At 40.5% G+C, this 17948-nt stretch overlaps 1 long non-coding RNA gene across 1 annotated transcript in view; it reads right to left on the bottom strand.

Moving 5' to 3' along the window:
- Nucleotides 1-622: 622 nt before the first annotated feature.
- LOC147160332 (uncharacterized) overlaps nt 623-17948 on the bottom strand; it is a 32744-nt gene continuing 15418 nt past the window's right edge. Inside the window, exon 3 of the long non-coding RNA XR_015090565.1 lies at nt 623-1115. This is a non-coding gene — a long non-coding RNA (uncharacterized LOC147160332). The remainder of the gene's footprint in view (nt 1116-17948) is intronic.

The raw sequence follows: 17948 nt of genomic DNA, 5'->3' as shown, positions 1-17948 counted from the left end.
GGACTTTGACTCCAGTCTCATTATCCCAGGAAGTGAGTTTTTTTTTTTTTATGCTTTCCATCCAGTGACATTAAAGAGTCCCCAAAGTAAAGTGGGAAATTCAATTAAAGTCAATGTAATTGTGCAATTAAGTAAGATGACAGCAGGGATGACTCTAATTGGATGATTGCAGATGAGGTCATGTAATATCGTTATTTATTTCCCAAAGATTAAATACATCATGAGCTACTTTCACTCAAACATATTAACGTTTTGTAACTTTAAAATCTGAGTGTAATGCAAACAAGCAACTATGCAGCTGTTTATTGGCCAACTAAATGAAGGGTGGTGACATGAAACTTAGCATGTTAATATGAAGTCAGGTAAAATAGTAAATATCATGTCATCACAGACTTATTTTAAATAACATTATGTGTAGTAAAACATCATGTTTCATACAACATGGTGTATATTTTGTCATCCTAATGATAGAAAAAATTATGTACATTTGGACGTTATGATGCATAGTGAGGCTTGGTTCAAATGATTATCAAAAAGTAACACCATACTTGATCTGTAAGATTTATTAAAAACATGATGTATAGGATTACAAAGACATGCATGACGTTGACGTAAGACGTTGTTTCATATAGCATGTAATAGAGTACATATTTTTAATATGCATCCACCCATCACTCAAAATACTATATAAGAAGACATCTGTATTGTGGTATGATTGTATGAGATTTTTTTTTTTTGCAATGATGTCATTCATCATGCTAAGAATTAATTGACATACATACATGACATCATGTTTATTATCATTGGTTGTAAAATGTAATTTGTGACAACATGCAACTTCCTCATGATCAGGCTTTATGATAAACATGAAATGACGTGTTTTGCAGTGATGTAGTGTAAATATTGTCTGTGGTGTCAAACATTTATTTGAGCGTCCTGTGCCGGCTCCTTGGCCAGGCCAAGTGGGTAGATGTGATCTGGGCGGACAGAAGTGGAAGCGAGTCCGCCTTTTCCAGTCAAAAGGGCAACGTGCGCATAACGCTGGCGCGGCACACTATCAGGGTCTATAATCTCTTGCGCGGCACTGTCATCATGGCCGGGTCACGGACGGTCCACTGCGGAGAAGGAGAGCCGAGTTGACAGGTCTGACCAAGCCTGGTCGGGCTGCGGGCCAGACGGCCACAAGGACAAATACAGACATACTGCAGCACAGCATTAGCATTGCTATAACGTGCACCTCATCATTAGTACACACTGTATGTTGGGTGCACGTGTGTTGTATGTGTCCACTATACATCATGCCACGCGTGACATTACAACATACGTGACATTACGACATACATGTTAAACTACATGTCCTAATGTGTTTAGATATGTAAACAGTATATTATGACGGGTTAGTGACAGTAAGTCATATTTTTTATGGCACGATGCATAGGTGGACATTTTGACATTATGTATTGTATAGTAAGAATAAAAAATTAATATTGAGTATGGCTTTAAAAACATGATAGACTTTTTTTTCTTTTTAAACATCATGCATAAATAAATAAAGCATAGTAATGATTTTTTTAAATGCATGCATGTTAAATCATTTAGGGGGGAAAATATGAAAAACCTTAAAAACAACAACAATCAATCAGTCAATCAAACTTTATTTCAGACTCACAGAAGGTCCATAAAATAACATAAAAGAGACAAACAGAGAATAGATAATACAATTACAATCCATACAAGCACACTCTCCAGCGCCTCCAGAGCACAGTGTACCTTACACTAACTACTCTGCTTGTGTCTTATAAGAACATTTAAAATTTCATTTTGTGAGTTCATGAGTCTGATTAAAAATGTATATACGTTGTTTAGTAAAGCTTTTAATGGGACAGTGTGTATAAATGTTTGCCATGTAGTGGTGAACTAATAGAATGCAACAGCCTAAGTTTGAAGCGTGCAATACGATGCCTCAGAGGGAGCACACTTTGTGAACCTACCACCAATTTCTATGTTTGCGAAGTTCTTCTCCTTCGCTTATCTGTAGCAAAAAGATTGTAGCTAAACATGTCGGCCTTCTTGTAAGGTGAGGCACAACTCATGTTATGAGATGTGATGTAATTTTTTTTTGCATATTACTGAAATTAATAGTGTTTTAAAAATAAACATTGAAAATAAAAAATCTACACTGACCATTTAAAATTTTTTTTTTAATAAGTCATTGATTTAAAACCATGATTTGTAAGACTAAAAAATATTGTATAGTAAGACTTCTAGAAATGTTGTATGATTTGGCTTTTTAAGTATGATTGTAAGGCTTTTAATTTTTTTTATGTATATTTTAGAGCTCAGCGTCATTACCAACTGAGCCACAGCTGTCCTGTGTATAGGAAGGCATTTTTTGAACTGTGATCTATAGTAAATCTTTTCAAATAGAAAATAGCTATTCATTTTTAAAACCATGATGCATAGTCAGGCATGTATTTAAAAGCATGACATATAGGCTTTAAAAATACGATTATAAAAAGGCTTTAAACATCTAATGTTTTGAGCCATTAGATGTAGTAAGGCGTTAAAAACACATGCATTTTTATAGAAATTTGACTTAAAGATAAGGTGTTAAAAAAGAAATGGTGTATGGTAATGACATTTTTTAAACCAATGTGTGTGTTTTTTTATTAAATAAAATAATGCTTTGTAAGTTCTAGTGATGGGGAAATTAAGCTTTATGAACCACTTGCTATATGTTTTTACTCCTCTAGATGAAAATATAAATTATATATATATATATATATATATATATATATATATATATATATATATATATATATATATATATTATATATATATCTCCATAAAAAAATAAAGTAAAAATAAATACAAAAATAAAAATGAGATTCAAGAAATAAGAATAAATATAAAAATAAATGGGCGGCACGGTGGGTGACCAGTTAGCACATACGCCGACCAGTGCAAAGGACGAGAGATCGAGTCCGGGCTTTGGCCTTCCTGGGTGGAGTTTGCATGTTCTCCCCGTGCTTGCGTGGGTTTTCTCCGGGTACTCCAGTTTCCTCCCACATTCCAAAGACATGCATGGCAGGTTAATTGAACACTCCAAATTGTCCATAGATGTGATTGTGTGTGTGGATGGTGGTTCGTCTCTGTGTGCCTTGCGATTGGCTGGCAACCAGTTCAGGGTGTACCCCGCCTACTGCCCGGAGCCAGCTGGGATAGGCTCCAGCGCCCCCCGCGACCCTTGTAAGGACTAAGCGGTTAAGAAAATGGATGGATGGATAGATAGATGCTGCTCTTGGTTTAATGATAAAGGCTAGTGCAATTAACCTCACCAACCAGATTGATAATTGTGATTCACTCGAGGTACCAGATTGATAATGTGAAAAATCACATTATCAATCTGGTACTTCACTGGGCAGAACCGTTCGGGAATGGCGGGACGTGCTGTATAATACTTCGAGCTGATTGGACGATGTTGCATTTTTGCGCATTTGTTTTGACCAATCGTCTTAGGGAACGAACATCTTTAAAAATGCACGGAAAGGAACTGTTCAAATTCAACAAGGAAACGGTGAGTATAATTCTGCGAGAACATAATTAAATGCAGCATCCATTCGTCTGTTAGGTTTGTTTGTTTCCCCCCGCCATCGCCGCTTATTGATTTCGTCCTGCCTAAACAACGCCTTATTGGTCCGACCTAAAAAAGGTCGGCTTACAAGATGTATTCTCCAGAGTTTGTGAACTCACAAATACCACGAGAATCTTGCTGGCAAGGTTATAGTGCAATGGAAATTGATTACATTTCCACTGCATCTTTAAACCAAGAGCACCATCTAGAGGAGTAAAAAAATATATTACAAGTGGTTCATGAAGCTTCAATTTCCCATCAACACCATCTCCCAGCAACCTCCCCGCCCCCCACTTGGACACTTCATTGGGTACATCTGCATACAAGAACTGAGGTGTACCGAATATTTTGGCCAACATTCACTTCATTAGGTACGACTACATACAGTACTGAGGTGTGTACCTAATTGGCCATTTTGGACACTTCATTAGGTAGGCTAGGGGTGGCGCGGCTGACCTTAGGGAATGTGTTTTTTCTTCTTCTCTGTACTCCGGTAAAATGTAACTGTACCTCCACTACAGTAGATGGAAGTGGCGCTCTCATTGTCAGAGAGTATGCAAGAAGTATTAACTCCTTTGCATATGTGTTCGTAAAACAATTTCATAGACAAATTATACTATTTAGTATTTATAGTTGCGGTGAAGAGTGGGGGCGTGAAACATTTTCTTCTACTGGGTGGGCTTAGCAAAAAAATAATTGAAAACCACTGACCTACACGCAAGAATGGGGTTGTTGCTAATATTTTGGAGACCTGATTAGGGGGTGTACTAATTGTACTTGTACTTACATTGTGGTGGCAAGGTTCTCCATAATTGAAAGACACAAAGCATACACTACAAAACATACGGATAGTTTGTTATACGCGATGTAAATAACATTGTACATACGTTTTCTATCTCCATTCTGTGTGTGTGTGTGATCTTTCAATTTCTGGCAGTTTATGGACAACATGGCGCTTAATCCCTGAGCTGAGACGCGACATCATATTTAATCCTTATGCGTCCAAGGTGACCCCGGACGTACACAGGCCTGGTGTATGTGGAGATTATTATTATTATTATTTTTGGAGTTATGTAATTTATTTCTCTTTATTGGGACAACATTGTGTTACAGCGCAGGAAGTGCAGAAAACCGATCAATATACCTGCAGCAGCTGCGCAACATTGAATTGTCGATCGTCGGCAAGAATAGATTCCGAGTGGTTTGTTGGGATAACAAACGACACCATCTCAATGGTCGGTACGTCCATCAATGGGAAAAATGATTGATTAGCCGCAGGAAGTCAAGTGGAACATGTGGAACGTCGGTATGGTGGCCTTTTTGTGGGCCATCGATTGATTTGGAAGAGGGAAAGCATTTTCAGGAGCAAGTATTTGGCTGTCGTACGGACGCCACTACCAATGCTCACCTGCTGCATTAGGCTATATACATGAAAAATAAAATGACACTTTTCATATTTATTTCACTCATTGTAGCATAAAATTATGTCAACAAAAAAAGGAATTCAAGCTGTCGTCATGGCAACACGCTGGGCCTCAATAGCGGTGCGTGATGTTGCATTCTCGCACGCCTCTGCGAGTCCATACACGCCGACGCGCAAACTTGTCGAGTTAAATGCAACCGCCATTGACAATGCATCGGCGGCTTTGTGAGCAAGTCAAAGAGTTCTAACGAGCTGGCTATTATTTATTGGCGCTCTAATTGCACCACTTTTTCAAACAAACTGCTTCGTTCAATCATCGGATATGCGCATTCTGACCCTTCACATATATATGTATATATACAGTGGTACCTTTGAGTTTGAACATAATTCGTTCCTGCGTAGTGTTTAAAGTCCGAATTGTTCAACCTCCGAAACTTTTTTTCCCATAGGAAATAATGTAAATGCAATTCATCCGTTCCCAAGCTCGAAAAACAGAAAATTCCTATTTTTATTTCTATTGATATATATTTTTTTACATTTACAGTACAGTACAGTATTTAAACAATAAAATACCTTACTTTACCTTACCTCTTGTGGTGTGATGTGATGGCATCAGTGGATGATAAATGCTATGTTAATGCTAGATTTAGTTCAGTGCAGAGTTTGTGTGTTTTACGTTGGGCATATTGTTAGACTACTAAGCGGTCCTTGCGCGCGTTGTTTAACGTCAGGCACACTTGGGTGTTCGAACTCCGAAAATGAGTTCAAACTGCGAGGGATTTTTTACTCCGATTTTTAGGTTGAAGTCAGAATTATACGAGTTCCGAGACGTTCAAACTCCGAGGTTCCACTGTGTATATATATATATATATATATATATATATACATACACACACACACACACACACACACACACACACACACACTCCCACACACACACGCTGCTGTTTGCGAACCTCTTGAGCAATTTGGACTTTCCAATTGTTTCAACCTGATTTTGTTGTTTAATCTGAACTACTAGTTTATATAAAATAACAGGTGTAGTTTTAGCATTTCAATGCATTGTTCTTTTTTTAAATCAATTGTGTAGTCAAAACTAAATTAAAAATTGTTTTTAGTTAATTCATGTAGGTGCAAAAGTAAGTGAACCCTGAGCTGCATTGCTTAAAACAAGCAGTCAAGTAGGATTAGGAAAGACAAACTGGTAGCTAAACTAACCAATGAAATGTGAGAGGTTTAGCGAATAAATTGTGCATCACTGACTGAAACAGAGACAAAACCACATCACTTTAGTCTTACCCAGGTAAACCCATACAGGTCAGTCATGCTGAGAGGAAGAGAAATCTCAGGGGACCTCAGGAATTGGGTAGTGGCACAGCACATCTGTCTGGGGAAAGCTATAAAGTAATCTAAAAAAAAATTTGCTTCATCATTCCATTGTGAAGAAAATCATCTGCAACTAGAGAACACTGAAAATTACTACAATCCAGCCTAGAAGTGGACGACCTTCTAAAAATATCAGCAAGAACCACAAGAAAAAAATATAATTCAGGTAAAAAGCCAACTCGAACATCACATTAAGGGATTTACAGACCTCTTTTGCTGCATCTGGGACACATGCATGCTTCAACAATCAGAAGAAATGTCAATCGGCTTTCATGGAAGGCTTGCAAGGTAGAAGCCTCTGCTCACAAAAAAAGATCAAAGCTGCCCATCTCAACTTTGCCAGCGAATACCTGGACAACACTGAAGCTTTTTGGAAGTCCCTTCTGTGGACAGATGAGTCCAAAATTGAACTGTTTGGTCACAACTAAAACAGTCATGTCTGGTGAAAAGTCAAAATTGTATGCCAGCAAAAGAACTTTCTCCCTACAGTGAAGCATGGGGGTGAGAATGTTAAATTCTGGGCTGGCTTTTCATCCTCAGGATGTGGACAACTCCACATAGTCCAGGGAATCATGAATTCAAAGGAATATTGGCTGCATTTTGCAAGGAAGAGTAGCAAAGATCCCCCAAAGTAGATGTGAAAGACTGATCACTAAAGAAGTTCTCATTGCAAAATGAGTTTTTCTTAAATCTACAACTTTTGTTTAATAAGGAATGACAATATTATCATTATTTTTGTTCAAGTCCATTATGTTCAATGTCAGTATTGTAGATTGGGGTATGACTAAACATTTTATAAGGTTATTTCAATATTTTATAAAAAAATCTGACCATTCCTGCAGGGTTCACAAACCTTTAAGCAGCAATGGATATATATAGCTCACTTGCGACTTGAGTTGCTCGACAAGAAGCCGTGGTAACAGTGGACGAGATAGTTGTCCATTGCTGGAATTCTCCATGCAAGCCGGTGAGACTTCTTTGTTCACCAAGCCACTCACTCGACCATTGAAAGGCAGATTGCAATGGTGGAGCCTGTTAATTTTGTTAACATTTTTACTGTTTTACTTTATATTTTAACCATTTTGTATTTAGTTATAGCTGTGTAGATGTAGGTATAATTATGTTAACTCAGTATGGCTCAATGAATAGAATTGTATTCTTATCTGTCTCACTCTCAGAAGAAGGGCAACGGGTTTCTTCCATTTGCTATCTTAAAGGGAGTTTAGTCTAGTACCGGTCTCAGCCGGTCGGAAGAGGGGAGGCACAGGCTGATGTATTGTTTTTCTCTAATCTGATTTGTATTCCTGGGAACTTGCTGAGGGAGGAGACTTTTCGTATTCACCCACTTTTCAATAAATAATGATGTGCCGGAGTAGAGAGGAGACACAATCTGAACAGACCACTGTTTGAGAGAGTTCAATTGTTGTCATCAAAAGCTTTTGATACCTTTGCAAAGGGACTTCTTCACCAGAATCTCACCATTCAGTTAATTGAACACGCAAAGAGTGCAATACTTAATATTGTCTACTCTAACAAATGGTGATCCCCGACGCTGAATTCTAACGGATGGTGGCATTTTTGACGTAGAGCAGGCTGTGGCGTTCCCGGACGGGCGTAATTTCTGGCGCCATATTAATTCCGGTAAGTGGAGATTTTTATCCACGTAGAGAAATTCTGTCTGTTTGGAGGCGCTATAGCCGGTTTTTCGTCTTCCAAATTGTCTAAATTTTAAATGAGATCTGTGTGAACAAGTTGTAGTTTGATGTCGTTATAGAGTTGGGATAATTCCTACGATATTGAACTAAACACGTCGTGGGGTGGTGCATTTAAGTGACGTAAATGTAGACCTGAAGAGATAAAGCTTTTTTTATACGGGATGAAGTAGTGGATTTAATTTGTTAATTTGTTTTGTTTTTCGTCACGCTACGAAGAATCCTTAGACCATAATATATATTGAATAAAAGGGTTACCGGATGACGTAAGAAGTCTTTCTTTTTACTAGGAATCGCAAAGATTATGGTATGCGCTCTGTTTTTTAGCAGTTTGGCCGATTGGGGACTAGTATCATATTTGCTCATGACTCTTGGTGAGAACGTCCATTTACACGTAATATGTTTTTTGAAAAAGCGCCTGTTTGAAATTGAACAGTATTGAGGGGTCCAGGTTGATTACAGTAATAATTGGATTTGTGTTACTGTATTTGCAATCGAGAGATTACGTGAATTTTATTTTATTTTTTGGCGCTCCTATGATTGTAGTTTTGGGGTCAGGATTACCGTATGAATTCCTTTTGTTCTACGGTTTAATTCGATAGCGCGTGACAAGTTATTTTGAAAATGAGCGCCTTGCAAAAATTTTGCAATATATGGAGAACAGTTTAGCTCAGCGGGATTGGATAACCGCTGTGTATAAACGAGAGGTCACGTGATTCTTATGTGTGTCTGTTGTGTGGCCATATGTGTTAACCTATTGAACTATTATACTAAAAGTGAGACGTCACTGTATTGATAAATATTAATACTACTTGCGTAGAATAGAAACCGGAAGTAAAAATAAGGAACTACAAACAAAATGGAGGGCGTTTTTGACCGGGATACAGAATGGTTTGACCTGAATGCGCTTCCGGTTCATAGCCGGAATCTGTGTCTAGATATACAAGTTAAGACTGCATTTGATGTTGCTGTAGAAGCAATGCCCGAAAAACATCGACGAAAAATGAAAAAGCTGATAATGGATTGGACAACGGCGGGCTGTGACAAAGGGTGGTTTCCACCTTTGACATCCACTGTTTGTTTGGTAGCTTTGATGAAAGCAGTGGAATTTGCATGCGTGAAAAAATGGCTTTCACTGGACAAAATGGTACGTCAGACTTTTGTATTTTCTTTGAATGGAATGAGAGTTAGACAAAATCGGAAAAAAGTGGATAAATTGATGTGTAATGCTAGACTGTTGGCTTTGGGTAGTTCTGTAAAAACCGCTCGGGGGGCCTTAGCAAATGCTGCTAATGATGCTAAAATGACTCCAGCTCCTGTGGAAGCTATTAACCCGTTTACTGAATTACCGTACAAAACTGCGGTTCAAATGCCACAGAATTTGCAAGCGCCGATTTTAAAGGTGAATGGTGGTAATCTCGATGTGGATTGGAATGGTGGAAAATGTGATATAAATTCTCGGCCAATTCGATCTAATTTGCAGGCCGCGGCAGACGGTTTAGCAGCTGGCGTAAGCGCTTCTGTGAAACAATTGGAGAGTAAATGAAACGAAATATTGATGATGAAGGATGTTCCGCAAGCAAAATTGAACCAAGCGGGTGCTTTTCAATTGGAACTGACTAGACACGCTGAAGTGCCCCAGGTTATTCGTAACAAATGGCGTGTGATTCTTTCTCGCTTTGAGGAGGCTGCGAACGACCAATTGACAGAAGAAGACCGCTTATTAAGGGCGGAACGTGATGAATTGTTTCAACGACATGAACGTGATATGACAAATGAGATTTCTGATGCATTGACGAAGAGCTGTCAAATTGTAGAGATTCGACAACAGTTAGCTGATCTGACATGTGCTGTTGGTGACGTCATGAGACAACGTGGCTTTAGCGCATCCGATAAACTCCCAGAGGCTACTCCTATACAGATTGTAACCCGTTCTAAAGGGGTGTTGCAAGCGCCCATGTTGACAAAGGTGGATCCAGCCACCGGTAATTCGGCTACTGTATACAGACCCTATTTGCCATCTGATTTGTGCGTGCTTGTAAAAAAACTTCCTCCGATGCAGACGGGGGGGGGGGGGGGGCGGATTGGCTGCGGTCGCTACAGAGGGAGGTGATTGGGCAGATTTTAACTGCAGGAGATATACGTACGCTTTTGACACAAGCATGTCCTCTGTCTCAACTCGAAGTGTTGATGACTAATTCAGGAATGTCATCTTTGAGTGACGGTGAGGCATTATCACGTGATAATTATTTAATGCTGTTTGGAGCACTTGCCGAATTGTTCCCACTCCCTGAAGTTGTCATCTCTGACTTGATATTCGCTCCCAAAGTTGACGAAGAGGCCGCGGCGTTTATTGACCGTGCTCTTGTGGACTTTTCTTTAAAGACTGGCCACTTGCCAAATGATTCTGCACTGTATTCACAAATATTTCGAGCTGCGGTGTTAAGGGGTGTGCCTAAGTCTGTTGTGCAGGCTATGGACGCGAATCCGGATTTGCCTGGAACCGACCATGACAGGTGGTTGTCTCATCTGAAACACCATTTGACAAGGTATGCAAAAGATGTCGAATCAAAAACTGAAAAACATTTAAGTACTGAAAAACAATTGGCGATTTTACAATTGCAGACTTTAAAAAAACAGGAGGATTTTGTTCCTCCGGCTTCTACTGAAATGTCATCATCTGAAAATGTCATGGGAGGGTGTGTTTTGTATCAGTCAGAGCCTTTTCCTCACCAAGACCAGTGTTTCAGTTGTGGCCGTTCTGGGCACTGGGCAAATGCCTGCCGGCAGTTCCCACGTGTGCGAGGAAGGGGGAGGCGTCAACAGAGAGGACGAGGCTCCTACCGGCAAAGGGGACGTGGCTCATGGGGCCCTTCCACACGCCCGACTGCATCACAACAACAACATTACCCTCCTGTGCCTTACCAACAGCTCCTGCCGCCACCTGGTGGACAGTTTCCGCAATGACTGGATCCTGAATTCACATGTCATGGCATGCAGGAGCCAATGATTGACATGACGGTAGGCGGAACTGTTTTTTCATTTATGGTAGATACTGGAGCTCGACATTCTACCATTATGAAGTTGCCACCTGACAGTACGCTCACCACGGATGGTATTTCGCTCGTTGGATTTAAGGGAGAACAGACTGTTTTGCATATGACATCTCCGATTCACACAAAGTGCTTCTCACAGACTTTTTTGCACGAATTTGTCTATGCTCCGAATTGTCCTGTGAATCTTTTGGGAAGGGATCTTCTCATAAAAACTGCTCCATTGATCCAGTGTGGACCGGACGGAATTACACTTCAGTTCCCAGACGGACACACTCATCACTGTAATGGTGAATCCGCATCCAACGTCTCCACCCAGTTTGCAGTGATGCCTCAAAACGCCATGACATGCACCCCTGCTGACATCTACTGGGCAAAGGTTGACACTGATTCTTCCGGCTGGAGGGACGCTGAGAACTTTTGGAAACTATGGTCTTCTTGGGTGAGAAATCTAAGATCATATGAGATGGTTTCTGACTGTATGCATTGCACATTATTCTATGACAGGAGAAGTGATGAGATATACAGTGAAGATTTTAGTACAGTTGTTGACAACGCCTGGGAGTTGCGTGTCGGTGATTTGTTTGCAGGAAAACCCGGCGTGGCATTTTCTGTTAATCTGACTGAAGAACAATCTCGATGGTACAAGATGGCGGAGCCACCTGATGAATCTATGCTGGCATGTCATCCTCATATTTCACTGATGGTGTCATCCCGGCATACGGTAAAAGATTTGGGTCCATTTGTCCTGGCCTGCACAAGAGCAACTGATTGGCAACACTCTATACACACAGATTTATTGTATTCCAAATCTCTTGATGCCTATTGGATTAAATCTGACTTGTTTGCCTCCATGTCTGTTTTAGAACATCAACTTTTGGATCGGCATCATGGAAGGGAGACATCTGACAGCGAGTTTGCTGGTGACATGTTGAGAACCTTGCCTACTGCACTGTGGTCTATTGACCCGACTGATGTGGGCCTGTGTAATGTTGCTCCAGTAACTTTTGAATTGAAACATGACCCCGTTTGGGTGCAACAATATAAAATGAAAAATGAAGGGCGACTTGGCATCTCAGTAACAATTGAGGGTTTGCTGAAAGCGGGGGTCCTTTGTAAAATTGATAAGTCTACCTATAATACTCCTATTCTCCCAGTGGAAAAGAAAAATACTGGTAAATTTCGAATGGTGCATGATCTCCGAGCTATTAATGCTAAAGTTTTGACACCTGCACTCCCGGTGCCAAATCCGCATTCTGCGCTGTCACAAATTACTCCATTGCATACACATTTCACCTGCATTGATCTTGCAAATGCATTTTTTTGTATCCCTCTTCACCAGTCTATGCAGAAGTATTTTGCATTTACGTGGAATGATGAGTGTTACTCCTATACCCGGCTACCACAGGGTTTTGTTTTGTCTCCTGGAGTTTTCAATGCTTCCCTTCGACAGCTGCTGTCAACTCTCCAACTTCCTACTGATGTTCTTTTGGTGCAATATGTAGATGATCTACTCCTAGCTGCACCATCTGAGGAGTCCTGCCTACAAGCTACACAGCTCCTTTTGAGCCACCTGGCTTCGGTGGGTTTGAAGTGCTCCAAAGACAAACTCCAAATTGCCCGACCTCAGGTTTCCTTCTTGGGTCGACTTATATCAAAGCGTGGAACAGGTATTTCTCCGTCACACAAAGATGACATCTTGCATCATCCCAAACCGACATATGTGAAACAAATGTTGGCTTTTCTGGGTCTGTGTAACTACTCCAGACATCATGTTCCGGATTTTGCGGAACTGACTCACTCTCTCAGACAATTAGTGAATGAAAAAGGAATGAGGAACCTGTCGCATGTTCTAAATTGGACACAAGCTGCTGAGAACTCTTTTGTTCTGCTGAAACAGTTGTTGTCATCAGCAGCGGCTCTTGTCGTCCCTGATTACAAAAACATGTTTTTCCTTGATGTTTCTGAAAAATCCAGCAGTGTGTCGGCTGTTCTTTTTCAGAAGGGGGAAGATGGTAATAGACATGTTTGTCTTTATGCATCAACACCTCTTGAGAAATATGAACAGCGTCATCCTCTTTGTGCAGCTTTTGCTTCAGCACTAGCTCGCTTGATTCAGAAAACATTTCATATTGTGCTACATCACCCGCTTACAGTACGTACATCACATAGTACAGTGCAGTACGTAACCAGCCAAGCATTTACTATGACGGGGGGACGACAGAGAAAGATTGAATCAGTCCTGACACAACCTCACATTTTGTTTGTACATGAGGGAATTAACATGGCAGAAGGCATGTTGGAGGGACAATCCCACTGCTGCACTCAGCGTGTTTTGGAAGAAAACTCACTGAGAAATGACCTTTACGACATCCCAATAGACGACGCAGAAATGACGTTATTTACTGATGGATGTTGTTTTAAGGGTAATGATGGACTCCAGTCAGGTTTTGCAGTAACACAGATGATTGGAACAACTTTTGACTTGAGAGTGGCAGATAGACTCACAGGGCCACAGTCAGCTCAAAGAGCAGAAATAGTGGCAGTGACAGCTGCATTAAAGATAGCAAAAGACAAAACTGTAAACATTTACACTTACTCGGCGTATGCACATATAGTGATACACACAGCCATAAAAGAATGGCAAAGAAATGATTTCATGACTGCTTCAGGGTCGCCGATCAAACACCATCAAGATATTTTTGATCTAAAAAACGCCTTGCTATTTCCTAGAGCGGTGGCTGTGATTAAATGTAGGGGACATTCAAAAAAGAATGATTTTGTGTCAGAAGGAAATGATTCAGCAGACAAGGCGTCAAAACAAGCAGCGGGCTATAGCCCAACACTTCAATTGATGGTGAACAAAGATGAATTAGGACAAGAACTAACCATAGAAACAATTAAGCTGTGGCAGGAGAAGGCCAGTCCGGAAGAACACAGTGTGTGGCTGGCAAAAGGCGGACAAAAGGATGGAACAGGTATATGGCGGAAAGAAGGTAAATATATCCCATCGCAGAAACAACTAAAAAATCTCATTTCTGAAGCCCATGGACTGTGCCATGTTGGCACAGAGGAAATAATGAGACAATTATGTAACTGGTGGCATCCTTACATGAGACAAATTGTTAAAAATGAACTGCAGGACTGCAGTGTTTGTAACAAATTTAACAGTAAAATGACATCCAAACCTGGCACTCATGATCCAGAAGTGACTGCTCCAGGACAAGTAATCTCAATGGATTTTACAGATATGATTAAACCAGTGGAAGGATACCGATATTTGTTGGTAATTGTGGATTCCTTTTCCGGATGGCCGGAGGCATATCAATGTAAATCTGAGACAGCAGAGGTTGTGGTAAAACATTTGATTAATCATTATATACCATCACATGGGTTTCCCAGGAAAATTAGATCAGACAATGGGACTCATTTCAAAAATAAACATCTACAGGAAGTAGAACAAGCATTGGGGCTGAGACACACTTTTGGATCAGTGTATCATCCTCAATCTCAAGGACAGGTTGAGCGAATGAATAGAAATATTAAAGAAAAATTAGCTAAAGCACTGGCCTCGTCAAATTTGAATTGGCTACAAGCCCTTCCAATTGCACTAATGAATGTGCGAATGTCATTAAACTCAGCTAAAGGCTGGACTCCATTTGAAGGTCACAAAAACAGACCATTTCCGGCTCCAAATACGCCGCTGGAAGAGTCACACATTGAAGGACCTCCAGTACTAAAACAATTAGTATCTACATTTTCTAAGCTAACAAAAAAGTGGCCAGTTGCTCCTTTAGAAATAAATGATTGTGAATATGTGTGGTTAAAGGTGACTAAGAGAAGATGGTTCTTCCCCAGATGGACGGGCCCTCACCGGGTAACTGAAAGAACGTCTTGTGCAGTGCGCTTGCATAAGAAGGGGGACACCTGGTACCACCTGTCATCTACCAGGCCGGCCGGGACACCTGCTGGCTCAGCAATCCGACCTGCGATCACCGGATGTCCCGACCTGGGAGCCACGTCAGCTGAATCCGTGCCCGGTTCCGGAGCTGCCGTTTGAGGACATCAGCCGTTTGAGGACATCAGTCAACTAAGATCAAATCAAGTGCCTTTTTCTGGGCAATCATTTTACGAAGAGTGACATTTTCGGGCAGAATAATCCCGGTGACATATCGAAGGTCTCGGCAGTCTACCCGAGACCTTAAAAGAAGAGACGAACTATTGCGACACTTTTTTCATTCAACAAAGAACTTCATCACGAGATGGCTTCAAAGCAGAAACATATATCCGTCTGCTGCATCGCGACATTTCTTCTCATATTGACTTGGTATTTTTGTCAGCCTTTTGACACAACTTTGAACGCAATTACAACGTATCGTATTAAGCGAAGTATTAAGTCTCCATATAATCCCTGGGTCACATTCTGGACTTATAATACATCAATTGCTGTGACAGTTGCTCCAAATACAAACACTTCTGTTAAAATTCCTATTAAATCCTTAAAGGGATTTGGTAGGGGGAGACAGACTAAGGGGGGGATTGGATAAATTACTGGTGGTATTTGACAGGACATGTACAACAAGATTGGAATGCTCTAATAACAACACAGGATGGACGATACTGGCGTCCGGGAACTAGTGAGGAGGCAATCTTCTTTAGCAAAAGAATAACATTGCGTAATATGGGGGGTCGACTCTATATGACCTTTATTTTTCCAGAAGGAAAATTACGGTCGCCTAACACAACAATTGATAACGCCTCCTGTTTTGGATTTCTGTTGTGGGCCTGGTTCTCCGGACATGACCCATATTTCCCCATTTTAGTATGCGTAAATAAAACAATGAGTAATTTAGAACAGCCAAAAATGACTAACTACACAATGGAGAGCGGAGTGAAGGCGGTCAGCGTACCGACTGATGGAATAGTTGAAAGGTTCCGGGTTACAACAGGATTTTCCCGGGGGCAGTAACAATTGGCTATTATTGGCGAACGAAGCGGCTCGAGCCTCTGATAAAAATAACTGTGTGGTATGTGTAGGTCCGCGTCCTTTATTGAGAATCATTCCGGCTAAAATAGATGATCACTGTGTAATGGAACTAATGAATAAGACTGTCCCCAATGTAAAATGCTCGCAATGGGATAAGGTGTATCCCCTCGTCGATTGGCAGAAAACTAAACCAGTATTTTCAAACACAGTTGCAAATGGTAATTTTTCATGTATTAAAATGACAGGTACTGGAGAACAGTTGGGAGAACTAAATTACATCACTCAGTGCGTATCAATAGTAGATGTGGGACAGAAGTTCCAACCACGATCCAGGGCGGACATATACTGGTGGTGCGGTGATAACAGAATATTTGATAAGTTGCCTTTAAATACAAAAGGATATTGTGCCCTCATAACCCTTCTCATGCCAGTACAAATCTACCCCATCTCTATTGATAACCTGTTACAAATGATTGATAATTGGGAACCAAAACCTCCTTCTTTTCAGAGGACCAAACGACATTCTTGGCAAGAGCAGAATGTTCCCACCTACATTGATGCAATTGGAGTACCAAGAGGTGTGCCAGATGAATACAAATTAACTGATCAAGTACTCTCAGGATTCGAATCTGTTATTTGCTGGTGGTGCACCATAAACAAAAATGTAGATAGAATTAATTATATACATTATAATGTACAAAGGCTAGGAAATTCGACTCAGTCTGGCTTTGAGGCTGTACGCGGCCAGTTAGCCGCCACATCTTTGATGACATTCCAAAATCGAATTGCACTAGATATGTTACTGGCAGAAAAGGGCGGAGTTTGCTCAATGTTTGGAGATCAGTGTTGCACTTTTATTCCTAACAATACTGCTCCAGATGGAAGTCTGACAATTGCAATTGAAGGGCTGCGAACACTCAATAAGAAAATGAAAGAGCAATCCGGTGTAGATACTTCTGTATGGGATAATTGGATGAATGTGTTCGGCCGCTATAAAGCTTTGATTTCCTCAATTTTGATATCTGCGGCTGTTTTCACTGCGTTATTAACGATTTGTTGATGTTGTTTAATACCATGTATTCGTTCTCTTTGCCAAAGACTTATTACCACTGCTATTGAAAAACATGACGTACAAAATAAGTCCTCTCATATGATGGTGGCTTCTGCTAAACCATACGTGTCTTCTATCGCATCCAATGAGAGGGACGAGGATCCTGCTGGCATCTTTTTGTAAAAATGTTTGTTTTGGGCTCTTTTAAGAGCCCAATTGAAGGAATGTTAACTTTGTTAACATTTTTACTGTTTTACTTTATATTTTAACCATTTTGTATTTAGTTATAGCTGTGTAGATGTAGGTATAATTATGTTAACTCAGTATGGCTCAATGAATAGAATTGTATTCTTATCTGTCTCACTCTCAGAAGAAGGGCAACGGGTTTCTTCCATTTGCTATCTTAAAGGGAGTTTAGTCTAGTACCGGTCTCAGCCGGTCGGAAGAGGGGAGGCACAGGCTGATGTATTGTTTTTCTCTAATCTGATTTGTATTCCTGGGAACTTGCTGAGGGAGGAGACTTTTCGTATTCACCCACTTTTCAATAAATAATGATGTGCCGGAGTAGAGAGGAAACACAATCTGAACAGACCACTGTTTGAGAGAGTTCAATTGTTGTCATCAAAAGCTTTTGATACCTTTGCAAAGGGACTTCTTCACCAGAATCTCACCATTCAGTTAATTGAACACGCAAAGAGTACA

The sequence above is a fragment of the Leptonotus elevatus genome, chromosome 17 (genome assembly GCF_054856555.1).
Source record: "Leptonotus elevatus isolate MCC_2025b chromosome 17, RoL_Lele_1.0, whole genome shotgun sequence".
NCBI lineage: Eukaryota > Metazoa > Chordata > Actinopteri > Syngnathiformes > Syngnathidae > Leptonotus > Leptonotus elevatus.
This window is presented reverse-complemented; position numbering and strand designations above follow the sequence as displayed.